The sequence below is a fragment of the Schistocerca piceifrons genome, chromosome 4, assembly GCF_021461385.2.
Source record: "Schistocerca piceifrons isolate TAMUIC-IGC-003096 chromosome 4, iqSchPice1.1, whole genome shotgun sequence".
Classification (NCBI taxonomy): domain Eukaryota; kingdom Metazoa; phylum Arthropoda; class Insecta; order Orthoptera; family Acrididae; genus Schistocerca; species Schistocerca piceifrons.
Window position 1 is genome coordinate 192,250,007 of NC_060141.1, and position 17,457 is coordinate 192,267,463.

Consider the following 17,457-nt stretch of genomic DNA (forward strand, 5'->3'; position numbering starts at 1 on the left):
CATATCAGGCGTAACAGTTTGGATAGCTGCTGTTATTTCTCGTTTCAAATCGGCTGGGAGAGGTGACCGAAACACCATATCCTTAACATACCCCCATAAGAAAAAATCGCAGGGGGTAAGATCAGGGCTTCTTGGAGGCCAGTGATGAAGTGCTCTGTCACGGGCTGCCTGGCGGCCGATCCATCGCCTCGGGTAGTTGACGTTCAGGTAGTTACAGACAGATACGTGCCAATGTGGTGGCGCTCCATCCTGCTGAAATATGAATTGTTGTGCTTCTTGTTCGAGCTGAGGGAACAGCCAATTCTCTAACATCTCCAGATACTGTAGTCCAGTTACAGTAGCACCTTCGAAGAAAAGGGGACCAAAAAATTTATTGGGTGAAATGGCGAACAAATGTATAACTAAATGAAACTTTATAGCTCCCTTAATTCGCCGACAGATAGTGCTTAGCTCTGCCTTTTGTCGTTGCAGAGTTTTAAATTCCTAAAGTTGTGGTATTCTTTTTGAATCACCCTGTAGATTAAATCCATTAATAGTACACATTAACTTAATATTTTATAAAAATTTACCCATGAGCAATGTTTTTGAGTACTTCCAACAAAAATATTGCAGATCACTTCCATTTTGCAACTCCTTTGTTGCAGCTCAGTCTTAATTTTCACTATATGATCAGTCACATTCGTTTCAATACAGAGGACATTTTTGCAGCTCTAGATGCATTCTGCTGAAAATAAGCTCACCAGATAAAAATTAGTTACCACAGTTTTAAAAGTGTAAGAGCTCAATCTGTTTTAACAGTAGAAATGAAATGAAATGAAATGGTCATATGGCATTTATTGGCCGGGATATCCCCTTCGGGGTTCGGCCGCCGTATTGCAAGTCTTTTTAGTTGACAATACTTCGGCGACTTGCATGTCAATGATGATGAAAATGATGGACACACAACACCCAGTCCCCTGCCGGGAATTGAAACCGGGGACTTAACAGCAGCTGTAAAATGTGGTAGTATGGGCTGTGCACTCTTGGAAATTGTAAAGTTACCAGGCAAGAAATACAGGTAGTGAAAAGCTACCTACACTTAGTACAGATACCAGCCTGCAGTAATGAGTCAGATGACATAAAAGGAAGGTAATACTTCAGGAGGGAGTTAGACAAGTTTGCAACATATTGCCTATGTTGTTCAACCCGTTCATACAACAAGAGTAAAGGAAACCAAGAGGAACTTTAGAAAAGGAGAAGACTAAAAAATCTTGTGGTTTACCAGTCACATTTTAATTCCATCTGAGATGGAAAATTAGTTCAACAGCAAGAGCAGTGTTAAGCAAACATGTTATAATACGAACACAGTGAAAATAAAACAGATATAATGGAATGTAATTGAATTAAATCAGACAATGATTTGCAATTAGATTAGAAAATGACAATAAATTAGTGGATGATGTTTGCTATGTGTGCATTAAAATAGCTGATGATGGCTAAAGTGGAAAATACAAAATGCAGACTTACAGTAACAAGAAAAACATTTCTGAAAAGAAAGGGAAAAAGAAAAAATTCTTAACATCAAATATAAACTTAAATGATGGACAAGTTAAGATTAGGCCAATCCCAAGACTGAAACAGACAGCGCAAAACAAAATAGTCAAACCTGATCCGGAATACTTGAAGATAAACAGGGATAAAATCGTTGAAGAAATTAATAGGCACTCAATAGACACATGGACAGATCTGGCGAAGGCAGTTCAGAAGACTATGTGCTGGGGACAACCACCTAGAAAACGCAAACATAGGTGGTGGAACGCAAAGTGTGATGAAGCCATTGAGAGAAGAAAGCAAGCATGGGACAAGTTCAGTAGCTACAGAAATTCAGAAACATGGAAAGAATTTCACGAAGTTCAGAAACTAGCATCGAAGGAAATCAGAAGGGAAAAACGAGCATATGACAATAACAGACTAAAAGAAATTGAGGAAGATTTCAAAAGAAATAACACAAGAAATTTTTACAGAACTTTCAAAGAAAATATTAAGGGCTATCAACCCCCTAGCCTCTGCTTCCGAAGAACAGATGGATCCCTGGAAACAAACACAAAAGAAAACTGTAAAATTCTCAAACATTACTTTTATAAACTTCTTAATTGCAAAAAACCTACAGGAAAATTAACATTCCAAAAGATCACATCTAATGCCGATTCTGATCCACCCACAATAGAAGAGATAGAGGAAATCATAAAACAAATGAAAAATAACAGAGCTGCCGGAGAAGATGGTATTATCGCCGAGATCTGGAAACTCCAAGATGAAAACATCACCAAAAAAATCCATAAGATTATCTCCGAAATTTGGATCACAGAGAAAGTGCCAGAGGAATGGAAATGTGCATTGATCCATCCGTTACATAAAAAGGGTGATAAGTCAAATCCAAACAATTACAGAGGCATTTCGCTAGTACCAGTTACATTCAAAATTTTCTGTAAGGTGCTATTAAACAGACTAGAACCACAAGCAGATCTGCAAATTGGGGAATACCAGGCAGGCTTCAGAAAAGGGAGATCATGCATCAAACAGATCTGGAACTTGAGAACGCTTTTGAAAGTCAGACAGGCAAGAAACACTGTAGTTACCTTTGTGGACTTTAAAAAAGCATATGATTCCATAGACAGACAGACACTCTTTGACGTACTGGAAGAATATGGTATCGACAGAAAAACCAGGGCACTTATACAACAGACGCTTACAGACACTACCTCCAAGATTAAGTTCATGGGAGAAATTTCGGAACCCTTCCACATACACACAGGTGTCCGACAAGGAGACGGGCTCTCACCAATCCTGTTCAACATGGTGTTAGACAAAATTATCAAGCAGTGGGAGGAACAAGTTAAAGGAATACAGCTGGGAAGAACACGTGAAACCAAAACAATCATAAAATGTCTGGCATTTGCAGATGATATAGCCATACTCAGCAATAATACACAGGAGGCAAAGGAAGCACTGGAATGCTTGCATGAAATAGCTGCCAAAACAGGTCTGCAGGTATCTTACGAGAAGACACAATATATGGAACGACAGACCAACAATGTACACACCATGCATACGGTATATGGATCCGTAGAAAGAGTCGAAAAATTTAAGTATTTAGGGGAGTACATACAAATGGGAGGATCAAACAAGGCGGCTAACATGGAACGAACGAAGAAACTCCAGAAGGCATACAAACTCACATGGTCACATTATAATAAGAAAAGCATATCGAGGCAGGCCAAACTCAGGCACTACAAAACAGTTGTATTACCAGAAGCATTGTACGCGTCAGAAACAACCACAATTGGAGCATCAGGCATCATAGACACAGAAAAAATAGAACGCAAAATTCTCAGAAAAATATTTGGACCAATTCACAGAGATGGCATATGGATGAAGCGACCTACCAAAGAGCTGTACCAGCACACTGACAGACTAACAGACGTGATCAGAAAACGCAGATTAACTTTCTGTGGGCACATACAGAGAATGGACAACAACCGACTTACAAAGAAAATTTTTGATGTAGTAAACAGCTCAAGCAAGAAAACAAATTGGTATCATGAAATAGACGAAGACTTAAGGCAGATAGGGATCAACAGGCAAATGATAGGAGACAGGAAATACTTCAGAAACAAAGTTAGGAGTGCAAAATTTATTGTAAAGGAGAGAAAGAAGAAAGGAACATTATGGACAGAGCAAAGGAAACAGGAGCACAGCCAAAGGATGAAGAGATTTTGGGAAGAGAAGAGGAAGAAAGGAAAGAAGTGAAAATTGTGTCATCATGTGATTTTCGAGTTCAAACACTGTCCATAAGGGCAACAATGAAATGAATGAATGAATGAAAACTTAAATGAGAGGAAGTATTTTCTGAAGGTATTTGTCTGGAGTATAGCTTTGTGTGGAAGAGAAACGTGGCCAATAAACAGTTCAGACATGAAGGAAATAGAAGCTTTTGAAATGTGCTACTACAAAAGAATGCTAGAGATTAGATACTAATGAACCCATGAACCTTTTCCAGTAGGACGGAAAAGAGCATTGCAGCAAAACTTGTCTAAATGAAGTGATAGGTTGAAAAGATACATTCTGAAGTAGCCAAGAATAGTTAATTAATGGAGGAAAGTGATGGAGATAGACATTATAAAGGAAACCAGAACTTGACTACAGTCAGCAGGTTCATGTGGATGTAGTTCGCAATAGTTACAGATGAAGAGACTGGCACAGCATAGAGTAGCATGGAGATTTGCACAAACCATTCATCAGACCAGAGACGACAATACTAATTGTGATATTAATAACAACAATAAATACCTGATCAGTTTTTGTGTGAAAATTGCCAAATTTATTGATTTGATGCTGCAGATAGGAAAAATCAGTAATGGTGACCAACTGAAAAAACACATTTAATAGAGAAGAACCCAACAGAAGGGGCAATAACTCAAAATTACAGGCCAATAACATGTTTACCTAGCATGTTAAAGTTGCTGGCAGGTGTTATAGTAGACAGAATTCAGAACCTTCTGGTATAGTAACACATCATACCAGTTAGAACAAGAAGATAACAAGGTTAGAAATAGTAGCATAAAAGTCCAGCTCCTGATTGACAGAATAATTCTGGAAAACTGCAAAAACCTGAAAACAAATCGATACATGACTTCGATAGACTACAAGAAGCCTCTGACTGCCACATAGTTGGATTATAAAGTGCCTGGAAATCATCAGGCTCGGCAGAAACATCAAGAAATTCACAGAAAATATGATGGAACACTGTAAATCGGAACTATATGTTGGAAAAGAAAGCTGTGGACTAGTTAGCATCAAGAAAGGCATTTTCTGAGGGAACCTGTTCTCTGCTGCTGCTCAACATTACCCTTATTCCACAGCCAACCATCTTACAGACAACAAACTTGGGCTGTCAGTGAGAAATCCTCAGAACATATTCCCACATTGATGACCTGGAACTTTATGGAAAATATGGAACTGAATTACAATCTCTGATGAATACAGTCTGAATCTTCTGAAAGATATCAGCATGGAATTTGGGTAAGAAAAGTACAGCATACAGGCAGCAATGGAGGGCAAAAGATCAGAAAATGAAGGCACTGAAATGCTAAATGGACAAACCATTAATTCCCATCTGCCAGAAATGTACAAATACATAGGCATTTTGCTGCTGGTCATCATCAAACACAGACAGGTAAAAAAATGTGGGCACCTTAGATTATACTCAGAATAAATAAATAAATAAAACGAACTGAATGGTAGCAACACCACTAAGACACTCAATTTGTGAACTGGACCTAAACAGAGTTTGATAATCTGAACAGGAGAACAATAAAACTTATGATGATTTACTGCACTCTCCACCCTTGCTTTGACATCCATGGACTGTACTTGTCCATAAAAGCAAGCAGTAGAGGACTCGTGCAAGTGAGGCAGATAGAGGAAGAACAGTAACATACATTGACAGACTGTGTGAAAGATAGCAACAAATCAGCCCAATTGAATTCAAAAACAGAAAGCTTCTCAAGGTACAGCAAATCAAGAACCAGTACTGGAAAGCTGTACTCCAATGCCTTACTGACAGCCTGTGCAATAAAGCATTGCATGGGCAATTTTTGGAAAAGATTGAAGACAAAGTAAATAAAGAAAAGACTGGTCTTGACATACCAGTGGAACCCTAAAGAAGGAAACTGAAAGACTGGTTTTTGCTGTACAGGCACATGCTGCATCTGAGCTAATGCCATCGAAGCCAGGATTGAGAAATTAGCAGGAGCCCCAGAAGTGCAGACTCTGCAAAGGTGCTGACACAACAGTTGACCACATCTTGAGCTCTTGCTAAAAGATTTCTCACATTGATTACAAGCAAAAGCACAATGATGTGACACAAACTATCGACTGGAAGTTATGCCAAAATTATGATCTGCCTGTGACGAGGAACTGGTGGGGCCACAAGTCAGAAAAACTTGTTGAATACAGATGTGCAGAATTACTGTGGTATTTTAGATATCAAACAAAATGGAATGCTGGACCACAATACACCGGGCATCATGACTGTGTACGAAACAAAAGTATGGATCTCTGACATTGTCATCACAGGTGACAGCAGATTTAATGAGAAACAGTGACATGAAAATCATACTATAGCTACTTTGGTATAAACAAGTGAAAAGGGATCCAGTGGTTCTCGGCAGTCCCAAAAGATCTTAGTGGACACTTGGAAGCCATTGGAACTGGTAAAAATATGCCTCTCCTAACGACAAAATAACGCTTCACTGGGATCTGCATGAATTACCTGCCAAAACAGCAGCAATCCTAGATGCTAGGGAAATGTTGGACTAGTGATAAAATATGAAATCCAGCATAGTGAATTCATTTGCTGTGTTGACAGTGACGACAACAACAATGACAACAACAATAATAATAATAATAATAATAATAATATTGTAATATCGAAATGAAACATTAGGGAAATTATTAATGTAGAGGCAAGGAAAGGAGCCAATCTTGACTCAGATCTCTTCCTGCCCTGCATAAAGGTTAGACTCCTTCCATTAAATAAGAAAGAAACTTCCTCAGAATAAAATCATAAGGATTGAACTTAACAGCAGGAACTTTCACAGGAGCTTTAAGCAGTGGATGGATGGCTATAATATGCCTAGTTCGAATTTCAAGCAAGACGATGGGAATCTAGCAGTGAACAATAAAGAAAACTGTGTGATTCTAGCCATTCAACTTGTAACTCTGATTAACTGTGAAGAACCCAGTGAAAAATAGTCTAAAATAATCCTAGAGCAAAGAAACAAAAGTTCAGTTCTTCTTGTTCCTGATGAACTTGGGAACAGTGTTGCAGAACTGAAGAACAACAGAGCCACCAGAGAAGACTCCAAAACAGCAGAAATGTTGAAAAGTGGAGGAGAAATCACCATTAATGCCATAAGTCCGGAGATGGAAAGGATCTAGGAAACTGGAATAATACTTAGTGAATGGAAGACTGAACTGATTCCCCTCTATGAAGAGGGTGACAGAGCTGGAATCAACAAGTCTCACAGTATTTCTGTTTGACCTTAAGCTTGAAAGGTGCTCACCAAAGCACTGCAGGCTGGTTGAGCAAGTAGATGAGCAATTTGATGAATATCAAGGTGAATTCTGGGAGGGAGGTCATTTATTCAGCATGTTAGGTGGCTGAAAAAGTATTAGAAAATTACATCTCTCAGGATCTGGTAATTGTCTCCATCAACATCAAGAAAGCATATGATACGTCAGTCTGAAAGTATTGTTTGAGATCTTGATAGAATGAAGTGGATCTTAAAAAAGTTGCAAATTATCAAGCAAACGAAGCCACAACCGCATTCAAAAGTAAAATTCATGGAGAACTTCTTGGAGAGTTTTTAATTAAAACGGGAGTCTGCACAGGGTGATGGACTATCCCTCTTTCTCTTTAAATAGATGTTAGAGAAGGCTGCCTGAGAATTTGAAAAGTAATTTGCCAGGAAAGGGCTACTGAACACAGTTCACAGTGAAGGATGAAAGAATCGTGTTAGTTCATTTCCTTGCCTTCACCAGTGACACTGCAATCCCATCAAGAAACTTTGAGACGGCTATGGAACAGATAAATGTGCTGAAGGAATAGGCAGGAAAAGCTGGTCACCAGATTTTCTTTGCGAAAACAAAGTATGTAACCAATATACAAACAGCATCTCGTAACCTAACAACAGAGTACAGTAAAACAGAAAATGGAGAGTTTCAGATACCTTGGTGGCATAATGCAGATGAAAACTAGCAAAAAAGAAGGTAGCAACAGCAGGCAAGAGAAGATGGCTACTGCTTTTTATGAGATTCTTGTCATATACAAGCAAAAGGCCATCTCGAGAGAAGTTAACTCAGGCTTGTAATAACGAAGTAATACAATAAATCGGACCAAATCAAATAAGTATAGATTTGTGCATAACCTCTGAACAATAACAGAAATAGTCTCTCGGGACTCCATAAGATGTAGAGCAACTGATGCACATGATACAAACTAGAATAACTTAGAGAGGGTCAGCCAGGGCTGCTTCAAGCATATATATGTGCATGTTGCTGGCAGATGGCCCAGCGGAGACTGTGCTGTGCACATGCCTACCACACGCAGCCTCCAACGTCTTGACCACACTAATATAGTTGGCGGCCAATTCACACACACACTCGTGGTGGCGCCACACTCAGCGCACTCACACTCGCATGCACTAGTAGCAGGATACAGCACAGCTCTCCCATGTGTGAAGTGGATGGCCAGGCGACAGAGAAGACACCGGCAACCCAGTGAGACATCCATTAGATCTGGAGTGGTAGTAGCCTCTGCCAATAAAGAAGTGAGACAATGGGCTGGGCAGGCATCAGAGCATAGGACGAGAAAACTTGGGGACATGAGCACATCTGACAGCACTAAAGAGAAGGGTGTTATCGCCATCTCTGCGCTGTAATCAGCAGTAGGTCTCAAAATGGAGGAGCAAGGCTGGACCCACCGGTGGTGATGGCTGCAGTGATGATGGTGAGGGGCCAGTGGAGGTGGCCTGATCAGAATAGCAGGTTGCAGCAGCAAACCTGAGGCCAGAGATGGACTAGTGCCTGGGGCCAGAAAACTGGAACTCCAGGATACCGCACATGGAGGAGGCAGCCAATGGGACCAGGTCACCCTCACAGCAGGCAATGACGGGCTCGAGGCGGCAGGATGGGTTGCGGTGATTGGGGCGGCACCCACAAAACTGCTAGCTTCTGATGTCGAGCGAGATGCAACTGGCGTGCCACCAGCCCAGTGGCTATATGGACGTCACTAAGATGGTGCCCCTGCTGGCAGACAAGAGGTGCCAGTATTCACTTGGGCTTGTGACTTAAGTCCTCGTGCCCACACTGGCAATCACGGTGCGAAGCAGCTGGTTGAACTCGACCATGGCAGGTGCGGTGCTGGCTGCAGAAGGTGTAGGAGCATGCATTGCTGCTGACCACGTAGCAACTCAGCTGGGCTCCGCTCCCCCAAAGGCATGAAGCCGTAGGTGTACAGGAAATGGAGAAGGGCATCATCTGGTGAAGAATCCACGGCACACATTTTTGTTTGGTACTTGAACGTGCACACTAGTCATTCTGACTTGCGATTTGATTGAGGGTGGAATGGCGTAGCCATAACATGGTAGATGCCGTTACGGGAACAAAACAATTGAAAGGTGTGATTTCTCACTGAGTCCCATTACAGGAAACTGAAGTTCAAGGCAACCCTTCAGTAGAAAAGATCCTTAAAAGCGTATGAATTGTGACTTCAGCCAACGTTGATGCACACAAGTGAATGTAAGAGAACTGCGAAAATACAAACACAACCGAGTGCCAGCAGGAATACAAGAAGGGACCCACAAAGTTGATGTCAATGCATTCCCACGGCTGACGGAGAGCTGGCCAGGGGGGACAGGAGTGCCCTGGAAGCTACGTGTTGGCAGGTACACTGGTCACAAACTGTGACAAAATGGACAATTTTGCCATCAATCTGCGGCCTAAAAATATGATTCCTAGTTAACAGTTCAGTGCATGAAAATCCTCAGTGACCCTGATGGAGAGGCATAGTACCTCACGCTTTAATGCAGCAGTAGTGACTACTCTGGGAGAGAGGGCTTGCATGGATAACAACAAAACACTGTCAAAAACAAAGAGGCGATGTTGTTGTGTTCTTCAGTCATGAGACTGGTTTGATGCAGCTCTCCATGCTACTCTATCCTGTGCAAGCTTCATCATCTCCCAGTACCTACTGAAGCCTACATCCTTCTGAATCTGCTTAGTGTATTCATCTCTTGGTCTCCCTCTATGATTTTTACCCTCCACGCTGCCCTCTAGTACCAAATTGGTGATCCCTTGATGCCTCAGAACATGTCCTACCAACCGATCCCTTCTTGTAGTCAAGTTGTGCCACAAACTCCTCTTCTCCCCAATTCTATTCAGTACCTCCTCATTAGTTATGTGATCTACCCATCTAATCTTCAGCATTCTTCTGTAGCACCCCATTTCGAAAGCTTCTATTCTCTTCTTGTCTAAACTATTTATCGTCCATGTTTAACTTCCATACATGGCTATACTCCATACAAATACTTTCAGAAACGACTTCCTGACACTTAAACCTATACTCGATGTTAACAAATTTCTCTTCTTCAGAAACGCTTTCCTTGCCATTGCCAGTCTACATTTTATATCCTCTCTACTTCGACCATCATCAGTTATTTTGCTCCCCAAATAGCAAAACTCCTTTACTACTCTAAGTGCCTCATTTCCTAATCTAATTCCCTCAGCATCACCCGATTTAATTCGACTACATTCCATTATCCTCGTTTTGCTTTTGTTGATGTTGATTTATACCCTCCTTTCAAGACACTGCCCATTCCGTTCAACTGCTCTTCCAAGTCCTTTGCTGTCTCTGACAGAATTACAATGTCATCGGCAAACCTCAAAGTTTTTATTTCGTCTCCATGGATTTTAATACCTACTCTGAACTTTTCTTTTGTTTCCATTACTCCTTGCTCAATATGCAGATTAATAGCATCGGGGATAGGCTACAACCCTGTCTCACTCCCTTCCCAAACACTGCTTCCCTTTGATGTCTCTCGACTCTTATAACTGCCATCTGCTTTCTGTATAAATTGTAAATAGCCTTTTACTCCCTGTATTTTACCCCTGCCACCTTCTGAATTTGAAAGAGAGTATTCCAGTCAACATTGACAAAAGCTTTCTCTAAGTCTACAAATGCTAGAAACGTAGGTTTGCCTTTCCTTAATCTATTTTCTAAGATAAGTCGTAGGGTCAGTGTTGCCTCACGTGTTCCAACATTTCTACGGAATCCAAACTGATCTTCCCCGAGGTCAGCTTCTACCAGTTTTTCCATTCGTCTGTAAAGAATTCGCGTTAGTATTTTGCAGCTGTGATTTATTAAACTGATAGTTCAGTAATTTTCACATCTGTCAACACCTGCTTTCTTTGGGATTGGAATTATTATATTCTTCTTGAAGTCTGAGGGAATTTCGCCTGTCTCATACATCTTGCTCACCAGATGGTAGAGTTTTGTTAGGCCTGGCTCTCCCAAGGCTGTCAGTAGTTCTAATGGGATGTTGTCTGCTCCCGGGGCCTTGTTTCAACTCAGATCTTTCAGTGCTCTGTCAAACTCTTCATGCAGTATCGTATCTCCCATTTCATCTTCATCTGCCTCCTCTTCCATTTCCATAATATTGTCCTCAAGAACATTGCCCCTGTATAGGCTCTCTATATACTCCTTCCACCTTTCTGCTTTCCCTTCTTTGCTTAGAACTGGGTTTCCATCTGATCTCTTGATATTCATGCAAGTGGTTCTCTTTTCTCCAAAGGTCTCTTAAATTTTTCTGTAGGCAGTATCTATCTTACCCCTCATGAGATAAGCCTCTACATCCTTACATTTGTCCTCTAGCCATCCCTGCTTAGCCATTTTGCACTTCCTGTCGATCTCATTTTTGAGATGTTTGTATTCCTTTTTGCCTGCTTCACTTACTGCATTTTTGTATTTTCTCCTTTCATCAATTAAATTCAGTATCTCTTCTGTTACCCAAGGATTTCTACTAGCCCTTGTCTTTTTACCTACTTGATCCTCTGCTGCCTTCACTATTTCATTCCTCAAAGCTACCCATTCTTCTTCTACTGTATTTCTTTCTCCCATTCCTGTCAATTGTTCCCTTATGCTCTCCCTGAAACTCTGTGCAACCTCTGGTTTAATCAGTTTATCCAGGTCCCATCTCCTTAAATTCCCACCTTTTTGCAGTTTCTTCAGTTTTAATCTAAAGTTCATAACCAATAGATTGTGGTTAGAGTCCACATCTGCCCCTGGAAATGTATTACAATTTAAAATCTGATTCCTAAATCTCTGCCTTACCATTATATAATCTATCTGAAACCTTTTAGTATCTCCAGGGCAATACCATAATGAAAATAGTTGCGCAGGGGTCCAAAGCCTGACCCAGCAGTTTATCTGGCCAGTCCCGTTGAACAAACTGAAACACCGGGCAGAAAACTGAGTCGGCAGCAACAGCAACTGCTATGCACGTGCTCATAATTGGGAAACCCTCAACTGTAACCTGCATTTCAGTATCAAGATGGAAGCAAAGCAATTCTTCACGATCTAAAGTCAGGATCGGGACCCACAGGAAGGCAGAACAGGTTGTCTTTGTTTCCATGTTTAGATGTGGTCAAAAATGGATTTTGTAGTAGTTGCGAGACAAGAACAATGCCCAGTGTTGTAGTCGGTCTGCTGCCTTGTCAGGCAAGGAAGTGTGAGGGTTAAACAAGGAGACCAATTGCTTATGTTCTGTAGTAAGGTGAAAGTTTGAGCCATACAAAAAAAACATGAAATTTCTGGAGATGTAGACTATGGCAAGAGCCTCTTTTTCCACCCGAGAGTAATGCTGCTGGGCTGGAGTGAGATATTTAGAGGCGAAAGGAACAAGTAGTTCAGAGCCATCAGCATATCCGGGCGCTTGGACTGTACCGAGGCTGTACTGTGAGGCATCAGTTGCCAAAACTGTGTGCTGATCTGGAGAGAACGTAGCTAAACAAGGGGTGATAGTAGTTCAAAAACACATTCGCAGTCCAGACTCTAGCTGAAAGGCACATTCTTGCAAAACAGGGCATGCAGTGGACGAACCATTATGGCTTCCCCCAGCAGGAATTTATGGTAGTGGGCTATCTTCGCTAGGGAGGGTCTGAAGCTGTTTCGTGGACAAGGGGCAAGGCATAGGTGAACAGCAGGGATGTGATCTAGCAGAGGACAAATCCCATCCCATGAGACCTCGAACCCCAAATAAACAATAGATGGTCACAACATCTGAGATTTCGTGAGGACTGAGAGACAGAAGACGAAGTGTGCAAATTTTTCAAGTGAGCAGTGATGGAGGAGTCCATGACAATATCATCCAGACAATTAATGCAAACCTGGACAGTCAGTTGCTCTAAAAAATCATTTGAAGATAGCAGGAGCATTAGCCACACTAAATGGAAGGGGCAAATATTGATAGAGACCAAAATGATTACTCAAAACCAGAACTGGCCAAGACTCTTAGTCTGCAGGAACCTGCAGGTAGGTTTCAGACAAATCAGTTTTAGAAAAGTACTACTCATCCGATATTTTTGCCAACTGTTCTTCCTGGCATGGGAGAGGATACATATCCACTATCGACTGCGTGTTGGTTAGTACTGAAGTGTCTGCAGAGGCAAAATTTCCCAATGGCTTCTGAACTGCAACCAGTGGAGATGACCATTTGCTACCCATAACAGATTGCACCACCCATAGAGATTGTAGTATGTCCAATTCTGCTTTCATCTGACCTTTCAGGGCGACAGAAATAGGACTCACATGATAAAAACAAGGCATAGCCTTGGATTTCAAAGAAAAATGAGCATAAAAATTCGTAGCTCACCCTATACCTTCCAAATTCAAATCCAAAATCTCCTCACACAGTGTTTCCAAATTACAAATATGGTACCTGATCGGACACAAGGTGAACTGCTTTGGTGATAGCAAATTGAAATACCTGAAATGCATCCATCCCAAACAAGTTTGCAACATGAGTATCGGCAAACACCAAACATGTAATTGAATGAACCACTGACTTAAATTGTTCCAACAGCGCAATGTTCTGTTTGTTGTAATTGACCAGCTTCCAAATGACCGGTTGCAATGGCAGCGAGCCTAAACTCACATAGGTTGGAGAATTCAATAATGTCACTGCAGCACCTGTGTTGACTTGTAGCCAGAGTGATTGGTGGAGGAGTCACAAGCATTGGAGATACAGTTGATGTCCATGTGCATTACGTGGGGCCAACATTTGCCGCTGTTGGTCATGAAAATGAAAGGCACCGTAACGGCAGTACGATATGTGAATGCCATCCTCCGATCAATAGTGTAACCATATCGGCAGCATGTTGGCGAGGTTTTCGCCTCCACCATGCGCATCCTGTGAATGATTTCTGTCAGGATAACGACACTGCTTGAATAGAGTGGCCCGCATGTTCTCTCCACACCCTATTGAACATGCCTGGGATAGATTGTAAAGGGCTATTTATAGACGACATGACCCACCAATCACTCTGAGGGATCTACGCCGAATCACCATTGAGGAGTGGGAAGTGGGACAATCTGGATCAACAGTGACTTGATGAACTTGTGCATAGTATACCACAACGAATACAGGCTTCCATCAATGCAAGAGGACGTGCCACTGGGTATTAGAGGTACCGGTGTGTACAGCAATCTGGACCACCATCTCTGAAGGTCTCGCATGGTGGTACAACATGCATTGTGTGGTTTTCATGAGCAATAAAAAGGCCGGAAATGATATTTATGTTTCTCTCTATTCCAATTTTCTGTACAGGTTCTGGAATTCTCGGAGCCGAGGTGATAGAAAACTTTTCTTGATGTGTGTATTTCCCTACCTCTCTATCAAAGTCAGCCTCTTTAAGCATAACTGTTGTAGGGTTAGGAATGGATTTAATTTCATATGGACCACAATAAAGATAAAATAATTTCTTAAAATGCTTGTCACTCCTTCTTTTCCTATGTCCAGTCTAAAACTTGATCACCAGCTTTAGAATTAGAATTTTTAATGCCCTTATTTAACCTATCAGATATTCTCTCAACAATTTTATATATGTTCTTGTTTATGATTTCTGAAATCCTCCTTTCCTCATCGGGAGGGTATTCAGTTCTGTACAGTAATCTATCCCCTATAATTTTGCCTTCTATGATCTCTCAGGGTGCCACTCCCGTACTACCAAAGGGTAGCTCATTCAATATCCTCTCAAATTTGAATAAGAACATCGGCCATCTGGTATGCTTTTTACCACATTGTCCTAACCAGCTGACCTAGTTCTTTCATTACTCTCACCACCAGATTCACTTGCAGGTGGAACTTTGCAACTAGTAAGTGCTGTACACTTTGTGCTTTCAAAAACTCTTTAGAATCTTGTGCAACAAATTGAACACCAGTATCGGAAATTAATCTTTTGAGTTTCCCCACCTTAGGGAAATACTCCTTGTCCAATATCCTTATTGTAACTTGCCATCTTAATTGGGTACAATTTTACAAATTTAGAACACACTTCCAAAATCCCCACTGCGTATACCATATACTATACCACCAGTTCATCAGGACAAAGGCCAATAGTACCTATAGCTGATAAATCCTACATATGCAAGGCTTTTATTAGGTATGACTACTGCTACACACAACTCTACTAAGACCAGGATACCCTAGTACCTGGAAATTACACAGTTCCTTTTTGAAGCTTTGCATTCAGCTTGGCATTTATCACTCAACAACCACTGGGATTTTAGTTTCAAAGGGACATTTAAATTAACACAATTCATTATTTGACATATATTATATACCCAGTAGAATTCCACACGACCAAGGAAAGACCTAAACTGTTTGTTTCTGGGTGGAGGACAACCTTTTATAGCCTCTAATTTTTTTCTTGATCAGGTCTAACACCCTGTTGGCTTACAAGTTGCCCCAAGAATTTGATCTCACTACATCCAAAATGAGCCTTGGCAAACTTAACAGCTACTCCTCTCTTAGTTAATCTTCGTAAAACTTCATCTATCAATGTAATATGTTCTTCCCAAGTTTTGGGAACCATTGGCACATTGTCCACATATATATGAAAATCTTATTTAATAGATTGTGTCCTAGATTTAGGCTTGGGTAAATTCAGCCACAGAAATGTTCAAGCCAAATGGCAGAACTTTGAATTAGTAAGACCTACCACTAAGCAGAAGAGCAGTATAATTTAGATTCTTCTGTGAGGGAAATCTGCCAATAACCTATAATTAAATCAGTTGAACTTAAGAATGTCACACTACAGAACTGAACTAACATTTCTTCCATAGCAAGTGGCCTCTCTCTCAATTTCCATTATTTTATTCACTGTTCTAGCATCCAAGACCAATTGAATATCGCCTTTAGATATGTTAACAGCATCAGTTGGGTGGTTGTATGGGTTACTAGTTTTTCCTATTATACCCCAGCTGACCATCCTGTTTCTTTCACTTCTAACCGCTTCATGTATACTTTAGGCCAGGGCTGGGCAATTGTTTGGCTTGGGGGCCACATTATAGACACAGAGGTTTGCAGAGGGCTGCACCTTATAAACCTTTCACTTCTAATGCCATATATATATATATATATATATACTGGTGGCATATCTCTCTCTCTCTCTCTCTCTCTCTCTCTCTCTCTCTCTCTCTCTCTCTGTGTGTGTGTGTGTGTGTGTGTGTGTGTGTGTGTGTGTGCGTGTGTGTAGTATTCCCAAAATTTTTATGAAAATGCAAGTTTTTTTTTTTTTTATTTCTAATCACATATCATACACAGAGTTGCAATTTCGGGTGTGGCAGTGAAAGCGTAAAATGCATTGATTAGTTAGCTTTACATTTCATAAAAGGTATTATAAAAATCATTAGATATAAATGAAAGAGTCAGAAGCAAAGGAGTATAAGTATACTTCTTATAAATATAATAGAAAGAAACATTCCACATGGGAAAAATATATTTAAAAAAAGATGCTGTGACTTACCAAACAGGAAAGCGCTGGTAGATACACACAATAAAAAACACTCAAACACACACACAAATATCAAGCTTTCACAACCTACGGTTGCTTCATCAGGAAAGGGGAAAGGAGAGGGAAAGACGAAAGGATGTGGGTTTTAAGGGAGAGGGTAAGGAGTAATTCCAATCCCGAGAGCGGAAAGACTTACCTTAGGGGGGAAAAGGGACAGGTATACACTCGCACACATGCACATATCCGTCCGCACAGTCGTTAGCTGGTCTGCAAGTTTGTCACTAATTAAATCAATGCGTCACGCTATAGTCCTCCTCGACAACGAAATGCTCTCAAATTTGGGTTTAACCTCAGGACACATTACACTTGCACACTGTACCATGCACTGTCTAATAAACTCACCATCCAAAAAAGGTTTGTTTCGTTTGGCAAGGTTATAGGCGACCATGAAACTTGCTTCTGTAGCACTATTTTGAAGTGGTGTTTGCTTAGTAAATAACGCTTGTCACTACTTCAAGCATTTCACAAACTCGGCTGGTTTTATTTTTCGTTCTTCATCTGAAAGTTTGCAGCCAAAGTCACTGTGTTTTGTTTCGTGATGTCGTTTCCGATTGTACTCCTTGAATACGGCAACTGTATCATGGCATAGTAAGCATGCGGCTTTATTTCCTGCATCAATAAAGAAATATTTGGTCATCCAGTCTTAATTAAACAGATGGCACTTATCACAGACTTTACGCTTCTTCTTAGGAGTCATGATTGCGTAAACCACCTGAGAAAGAAGAAAATTGCTCTGAACGTCGCACTATTCACTCGGCGCTGGAGAAATACAGCGCTCCCATC

General features: G+C 40.9%; 1 protein-coding gene across 1 annotated transcript in view; it reads left to right on the forward strand.

The window, feature by feature from the left end:
• LOC124795274 (solute carrier family 25 member 44) overlaps window positions 1-17,457 on the forward strand; it is a 138,147-nt gene that overhangs the window by 98,016 nt on the left and 22,674 nt on the right. The gene's annotated exons all lie outside the window — the stretch shown is intronic.